Source organism: Buceros rhinoceros, unplaced genomic scaffold (genome assembly GCF_000710305.1).
Source record: "Buceros rhinoceros silvestris isolate BGI_N320 unplaced genomic scaffold, ASM71030v1 scaffold8932, whole genome shotgun sequence".
Classification (NCBI taxonomy): domain Eukaryota; kingdom Metazoa; phylum Chordata; class Aves; order Bucerotiformes; family Bucerotidae; genus Buceros; species Buceros rhinoceros.
This window is the reverse complement of record NW_010399444.1, coordinates 35,607-44,515: the sequence shown is the minus strand read 5'-3', so window position 1 is coordinate 44,515 and position 8,909 is coordinate 35,607. Positions and strand designations below refer to the sequence as shown.

The 8,909-nt window shown below is 38.4% G+C and overlaps 1 protein-coding gene across 1 annotated transcript in view; it reads right to left on the bottom strand.

Moving 5' to 3' along the window:
- The window catches only part of OCA2 (oculocutaneous albinism II), a gene marked incomplete at both ends in the record, with an annotated part of 62,976 nt that overhangs the window by 18,528 nt on the left and 35,539 nt on the right, over positions 1 to 8,909 (bottom strand). The gene's annotated exons all lie outside the window — the stretch shown is intronic.

Below are 8,909 nucleotides of genomic sequence, written 5' to 3'. Positions count from 1 at the left end.
GGGGGGGGGGGGGCGGTTAATGGCGTGGGAAAAAAACCTTCCACCTCTTCAAGTTATTTCTCTACTTGTTGTGACTGTCTCATACACCTCATCCTATTTCATATATTCACTGTCAGAAAGTGATGGTTTCACAGAATTGCAGGAAAAGTGCCGGCAATTATCTTTAAGTCACAAACTTATAAACAAATACCAAATGTGACTTAGGAAGAATAGTCCCCTGCTACAAAGCAGACAGATGACTAAAGTGAGCCCTCTCCAAAAACCTTCAGTTGTAGAGAAAATTCAGATATGGAAGACTGATTCATAAAGTTTTAGGCCATTCAAATCACAGCTTACACGTAAGTGGTTTTGTATTAAGTTAAAAGAAGAAATAGATGCAAAAACATTTAACAGTTTAAAATTAAGCTCTATTTCATTTAAATCCAATTTAAATACAAAAGAAATAAAAACGCCAAATGTTCTCATTTTTTGTGTAGCTGCAAATAACTTTTCTCCAAAAATTCCTATACAGTGTCACGTAAGTATTCCTTAATTGAAGAACGCGTTTTGCACTCTCAAGTTGATTTTAGGAGCTTTCAGTGACATGCTGCACTCTTTAAACGAGAATTTCAAGTTAACTGTGATCAGTAAGGAGCATCTGCTGAAAATACTGCAGTTGTGTGGGCAACCAGACCTGCCTGAAAGCCAAAGCTAGAAAATCAGAAGATACTCTGCTCTGGTCTGTTTGGTAAGAAGAGCTAAACCAGATAGCTTGGCACTAGCTCCAGCTTTCATGCTTTGAGGTGGATTTATTTTCTGCTGTAGTATTTGTGCAGGAGTGAAATCATAATTCTTGCATTGTTTGGCTCAAAAAACACACTCTCGGTGACACCAACTCTTCAGCCAAAGACCTATTTCTCTCCTCTCAAGCATCAAGTGTCTCATCTCCCCAGTTCAGCTCTACCTTTGGTGCCCTAACCTGGCTTTTGTCCTCTCTTCTTGGCTGAAGCCACATTTTCCAACTCTATGAACAATTTTTCCCTTCCCCAGGTCTCTCCCCATCATCCTTCTTCTTGAAAAGCTTCCACATGGCTGATCACTCTTGTCTTGCTGTTTCCGTATAAGTGGTTCTCACAATAAGATTTTCTTTAGCCTCATGCAAACCTAATCTACAGAAAGATGCGAGGAAATCATTGCAAGAGAGGAGCAAGTATGAAAGACTAGGAAAGGTAATGGCTTGTCAGCAAAAATACAACCATATAGGTGGAAACAAAGCCAAAGATGAGCACAGAGCTGTAAAACAAAGGAATTTTGTAACACAGATTCTGTAGCTTCACCTCGTACACAGTGTCCCAACGCAGATTTTGAGTAAAAGCTAATCTGAGTGCCTCACTGGATCCAAAAGCCATGTCTCACAGCCAGCTGCCAGCTCTTCTTATCTCCAGACAGAAACGCTGCCATGCTGCAAGCTGAGCAAATCTGTTCCCTGCTTTGGCCACAGTGATCTAATCAGAGTGAATGGCCAAAAACAGTTCATGGATGAGCATCATACTACTAGGGAGGAGGAGAGCAAAAACAACCAGAAAAGAGATCAGGGAGGGAATAGTTTGTCCCAAATTTTCTTGGGAAGAATGGCATTTTACCACCCCCTGGAAAGACTCCAGGACTGATCTAAGAGTGGTAATACTCTGTACTGCTCAGGATGAATATTGGATTCCAGCATAAAGTGAACATGTATGGTTTTGGGGTGGGGGGGGGGTTGTGCACAAGTTCTGGGTATGCTTATAGACTTTGCAAAAGCAGTTACAAATCACGGGGACAGGAATGCTCTCAGAGATCCCAAAGCAGCAAAAGAAAGTGTGAACTGTCATTCCTGTTTACCACACCTTTTTACTAGCACAGTTGATTTACTACTGTCTTTGCAAAAAGAAAGCGAATCTGTCCATGCAAATTAGCTATTTGCTCTGAACGCAAAGAAAGGGGTTATGGAAATGCTTTGCCTAATTTCCTTCTGACTGTTGCCTTAGCTGTTCTCTGAATTCCCATAAGGAACAGTGGGCCCAACTCCGCCTTAAACAAAGAAAGATGATGACAATTCCTGTTAAAGGAGTACTACAGGGGGAAGTAGATGTGTGCAGATGAGGAGCTTTTTAACAAAATTTTACTGTTATTTTGTATACATGTAAGTGTCAACATTACTTTTCGTCATAGACATTTTGTATGTAAGTACAACACAGTAAGGAATTAAAGAATAGCAGTTTCTCAATAATTCTAGAGCAATCTATGATAATATCTTGGCATTATTTCTACCCTCCTGCTTCCAATTAAAACAAATAAATGTGAACGTGCTATATGGAGATAACAATTATTCTCTAAAGCTAGAGAAATATCATCTTGTTGCGCAAGAGGTGGATGGAGTCAGGCATTTTCTAGCACCACGAGCATTATCATCATGCATCGGCTCCATGCATGCGGTGAAAGAACAGTGCCCTGGCCTTACAATGGGGTTCTCTGGGAATATGGACAGGCAAGGGACGTGTCCTCCTACAGTGCTCCAGCATGTACAGCTCTCTGTAGGCTCAAACACCTCAGCTGCCACGGAGCTTATTTCAGTCTACGCACATGGACTGATCAGAGCTTATTTTCTTTCTTTGCTATGCCTGCAAAGAGGAGATAGAGTTACCCATCTCTCAGAGGGAGTGCGGAAAAGAGGGAGAAGTCTCTTGAGGACCTTGCAAGACTTCATGCAAGATGCCCTTTAGCAGCACAGTTTGACTTCAAGCACCTTGCAGCTGGACGAGATTAAAGTTTTCTTCTGAAGCCTGAAGTAACACTAAGTTGTTAGATGCCAAAACTGCTTGATTAACTCCTCTCTGCTGAACTGCTTGTCAAAGTTAATTACAAAGTTAGTGACAGCCTGCCTTTCTAAGTGGGCAGGTTTTCTAAGGCTTTTCCAATACCTTCCTAAGTACGTTCATGACAGTGACTACACTGTATCAGTGTTTTGTATACTTGAAACATACCTTCTTTTTGAAGAATTCAAAGTACTGGGCTACATTAGAGACTGCCTTCTCTGTTCATTTATTTTCTACCTTACTGGGCCACAAAAGACAGCCAGGAGGAAAAGAAATAGAAATAAACTCAAAAAATAGTTTCTCATTACTATAGTGAAAGCACAGCCTATTTATAATTCCACAGACCACTTCCTGTACTGCCTTTTAGTGCCTCCATTTCACAACAATTGATGTTCTGGAAATATGGAGATAAACTGAATCTAAATTCCATTTTCGTATTGATACAGTGCCTGTTGAAGACAGTGACAGTTTCTATTAATTTTAGGAAAAATAAAATCAAATTTTATTACAAAATGCACCTTGCAAATTTATAATACATTCTTCCTAGAAAAGATTCCCATATCGTCTTCTTGGAACCAAAAAAAAAGTGCAGTAGACATAGCTTGAGTGATTTGCTTTACTCAGTAGGGAAAACCACCTTGGAAAAAATAAACAGCTCATGACAACCAAAATACAATTGCAATCCTCTTTAAAAAAATAACGTATTTTGAAATAATCAAACAGAAGAAATTGAAAATAGAAAACAATCTAATAGGATCAAATAGAAATCTAGAGCATGTGGCAGGAAGGTAGGTGAAAGAGAAATGAATGAAAAAAATACTTTGTATTCTGTAGGTCTTATGTATGCTCATTAAGAAAATTTTATATTGCTTAGTAAAAGTGGTTTTGTCTGACCTACTAGAAGCTGAAAAGCACAATATGCTTCTTCCTAGCAATGTGCACATGTAGACACTGTATGTTCACTTTACGTGCACAGAGTTTGAAATAATGTTTTTATGAATACGGAGGGTACACAGAAACTTCACTTTTGTCAAAACTGAAATGGCAGTTGAGGCATTTGCCCTGAAAACTATTGCCCAATCTCAATGCTGGCCTGGGCAAAACAGCATGCTGGTCAAGAAAGCCAGGTACAGAGTACTATATTTAGGTAGGAGAAGTTAAACCTGTACAAATCCAGGGTGGGAAGCAACTGGATGCCTAACAATCCTGCAGAAAAGATTCAAGAAACACAGTGGGTCACAACTGGACATAATGGCCCACTGAATTACAGAGCCAGACTATAAACGGTAAACCTGTGAAGCCACCTTTGCTCTCTTCATCCCTGGTAAACTCTGAGAAGATAAAAGTAAGATGCGTACCCATCAGGAAGTCCAAAGCAGAGAAGTAAGCACAATCAGCACCCTGAAAAGTTGAGTTTTGAGGACAAATGTAAAGGATGCAGGATATGTAGCTTGAAGATAAGAAGGGGTCCTGGCAAGTCTTCAGATAAGTACCAGGCTGCTCCAGAGGGCAGAGAGCAACTTGTTTGTGGTAGCAGTAATGGGCAGGACAGAGAGGGTGAGGAAGTGTAATAACAGTGAGGAAGATTCAGACTGCACAATATTCACGATCACAGTGGTTGAGAAATGAGTAGGATTTTTTTAAAAAAAATCAACTAGATCAGCTTCTGCCACATGAAAATAGAATACTGCTATCTGCAAACAGTGGGATAACACACTGATTTTTTAGACATTTGTCCCTAAGAGGTGTGATAATCTTTTTCTGTGTTCTTAACAAAAATCCATTTGTCAAAATGGCCACAACAACTTTTTGTGAACTGCAGAAGCCCTTTTATCCTACAATTTACACATTACACATTTACCAGCTAAAACATATTTAGTGGTTACCTTTGAATATTTGTTTACACTGCATGTTATGGATATATGAGGAAGTAAAGTCCATCACTGTTCCAACAGCTTAATCAGAAGAAGTCTAATTAACTCCACAACCCCCTCAAAATTCAGCCTGTATTTGTATGTCAGTCCTTCATATACAGTGGTGTAGTTGTGATATTATGTGAAGCATACACTCCGTTATACTCTTAGACAAGCATATAAAAATATTGGGGTAAAAAAGTTAAAGGCATTTTTCCAGTAGTGCTTGCTCTACCGTAGAATGTGGTTCATCAGTGATTCTGAATGTGAATGAAAATATCCCGTATTTCAGTTTCTGTACTTTTTTTTTATTATTTTATCGGGCATCCCTGAAAATATATATTCTAAAATCATGCTGAATGTTTATAAGTAACACTTGCTGCCAACTGATAAGCTCTGTTTTGTCTTTAATATTCTATTTTTTATAAATTTGCCCTCTTACAAAGGGCCTCTTTTCATTGGCTTAGCTTCATAGAAATAATTTTCTGTTGCTCTGTGCTATTTGTAGCACCACAGTTTGAGCTACTCTTTGGGGACAGAACTGTGATGGTGACAGTCCAGGACAGCTTTCACCACAATGAGAAATGCTTGATACAATACAAGAGGATTAAAAGAATGTGAAAATGTTGGTGGAAACTAGAACCCCCTGCAATGCAAAAGAAACTGTAACCTATGCTGATAAAAGGTAATTGCAATGTTAAAAACCAGAAGTGTTGCATAAAACCAGGAGGCAGAGGACTAGGTGCTCTGTAATCAGCACATGTGCATTAGGAAAGGCTGGACTTTGTTGTGTAGCTGTAACACAATGAGTTCAGAAATCACATTCACTGTTGTATTGCAATGTCAACACCTGCTTTTATTAATTCTCCACATGCAATTTCATAGATGAGATAGGATGACATTTGGTATAGAACACCGTAAGAAAGAAACCCTGGTTAGAGGTTGCTATAGATAGGCACTGCATCTACAGGGAAGATGTGTTGACAGATATATAGGTGTGCATATTGCACCAATCCATAAGCCTAAAAATTTACAGTGTTATCTCAGTAAAGGTCTCTGCAAACGAACACACTCTATTGCCACAGTCTCACTGATCCTTGTGAATGAAAAACAGCTTGAGAAGATGCAAATATCAAGAGAGAGTGAAGGTAAACTTTTTTAGAACTAAGCAATAAAACACAAAAGCTGCGCTAGTACATGAAACTGTTACTGGTCCTTTTTTTTTTTCTCATCAAGTGTATGGGCAACTGCAAGGCAGAGGATATTTTCCATGCTTGATTACATGTCTGTAAAGATGACTGTGCAATTTCAAGGGCAGAATTTTTTTTTTAAAATACCCTAAAATAAATTAAGACTGCAAGGCTCATGGAAAGCAGATTTCTCTTATTTTCAGGAACAATGCATTCTGCTGAAAGGGTGCAATAACTAAGATCTGGACCAGACCTCGGGTCTGAGTCAATGCTGACTACATCAATTTAGCTCCATTCCAAAATTCTTATTATTACAAAATAATCTTCTAATTTATTTTTAGATCATATTCATATACAGTGAACCAGGAGGTTTTTTTCAGTGTCAGTATGAATCAAAGATGTACTGTCTCTTAAATACAGTTATGTCCATTTTCATCTTAAAACAACAATTTACATCTTCATGTGCAATCAGATCTCCATACTACACACTCAGAAACCAGTGTAGGTCAGTCCCATGTGGTGCTCTTGACCTTACTGTAAAAGTACTAGAGAAGTTAAACCAACACCATTGCATACCAGAACAGATAAAACAGTAGATGAATGAAGCAAGAGCAGGGAGGTGAAGAGCACTAAATGAGGACAAACAAGCCACACTCCACTGGCAGTTGTAGCTGGTAGCTCCTGGGGAAAAGGGCTGCAGATCAGTCCCTGCAAGCAGAACTGCAAGGACCTGGAAGGGTTTCGAGAAATGTTTGAGGGCTTTCAAAGAGGAGTACCTAAAACCACGGCTCTAATCTTACTATATCTTATCACCTTAGGCTGGACACTTGTCAGATGGTGTAATTCATGGCTCTGTCTACCCTCATCAGATCAGGAGCTAAAGAAACCACTTTAGTCATGGAAAGCAGTGTCACAGCTTCATGTAGAGTGGACCATTAATGGAAAACGGTAAGAGAAGAAAAAATCTGCCACAAACAAGAATGCACAGGATGAGTAATTGCTGCTAAGAAGGGATCCATGCAATAATGGCCCTCGGTTTATTAACAGTTCAACAGTAGTTAGTTATAGATGATAGCGCAAACTTAGGATATAGTCAAAACCCATTTGAGGGGTATCAAAAAGCACAAGAAACACGAAGATAACATACATACAACACACCATATATGATAAAATTTTATATAATGCAGAGCTCTAACCCAAATTTGAAAAAGCAAAGTGTAAGGCTCTGGAAAACGTATAAAAGTGGGCTTAAGTGGGCTCAAGCACAGGAAGGAAGAAACCATCACCAGCTATGCTACCTACCTCCTGATAGAGAGGAGGAAGACACCCCATCATGCTCAACCTAGCAAAGACCTGAAGATATGAATACCTCGTTGAGACTCCTCCCAGCCTAAACCTGTGAGTCTTAGCACCCTGTAGAGCATCAAAGGGTGACCCTAGCATCAGTATGTAAGGGGGACATACTGGGCATATTTTGGGGTTTTGTTTCTTCTGGGGTTTGGGGTTTTTCTTAAGGAGTTTCAACTGTACAGTGTTCATGAGTTTTGTTTTGCACCAATTAGATAATTTGGACATTAGTATTATTGTAAGAGGACTAACAATAACTGTTTACTGTGTTTTGTTTACACTGATACAACTTTTAATGAGACTAACAATAAATTCTTATCTCCAGGTATAAGGAATGATCCCATTTTTGTCCACACTATCACAAGCATAACATCACCAGATACTTTGGAAGCAGGACCCTACTGACATATACCACGAAGGTATCTCTAATCTAAATGTTTTGGGGACCCAAATCACCTGCTTTACTGAAATGTGTAAAGGAGTTCCCAGGCAACCACAGATTATTAAAGCTAGTATGTTTAGCTGTATAAAAACAGTCTATTAATTCATTTCCCAGGCTTTGCATCTGGTTCCTTAATTTATCAAGCCGTGTTGAAAAGCTTTACAACAGAATAATATTAAAAAAAAATTCAAAACAAGGAAAAAAAGAAAGACAAGAAAAATAAGATATAAAGTGACAGCTTTAAATACAGTATAATTCAGTATCATTTGAACCATTACTTAGCAGTCAATACCTACAAGCTCTTCTCAGCTAAAACCGATGAATATTACAGGCCTTAGATAACCTGGAGATAAATGATAGATTCGCTGACAAATTAAAGAGCAAATGTGCACTTTTTACAATGAGGATAAAGTGATACAAGATGTGAAATAGAAGATGTGCCAAAATTAATAATGTGGCTTTTGGCATTAAACCTATGTTTTCTTAAATCTATGTCATTCATCATTTTTTATAGCTTAAAAGCTGTCTGTCTTACCAGGATTTTGTTTTCTTAAGCACTAAGCTGTTATACGCCAGTTATTAAATTGATGATTTTTTCAAACATTTTATAAAATAGCTCCTCAGTAACATTGAATAGCTCTATAATGAACCTTTCATTTTCCCTATTGCACCAATTAACCTGAAATCAAACATTTTCAAAATATGAACACTTGGTCTTTTTCTCCCTCCCTATGGCTACAAATACTTGCATTTTTGAGTCAAGTTTCTTTGGTTTTGCATACAAAACTGTCTTGTTTGTAAACAGTGTCAGCTTTATGCAACTCCACTGCCATACAGGATAGGAGCATAACGTGGTTCAATCTATTTATCACTGATAGCAAATGAGAAAAAAAGGTCCAAAATAACATTTTAAAGTGAAAAATTAAAAGCCTTATAGATGCTTCAACATTTATGTCCCTTTCACACTGATGAGATCTGTGCATACATTTCTCAGCCTTGTGCTCCTTCTCCATGACCATTTATAAATCTTTTGGACCTGAGAAGTTCTGTTGCACACTGTGAGGCAGGATCTTTCTCACAGAACTATGTGAGAGTGGTTCAAGTTTAAAAACATTTTCACCATTCTCAAGAAACCTCTCAGCATAATTTCAAATGCACCTACATACTCTGTCCCAGAGCCCAG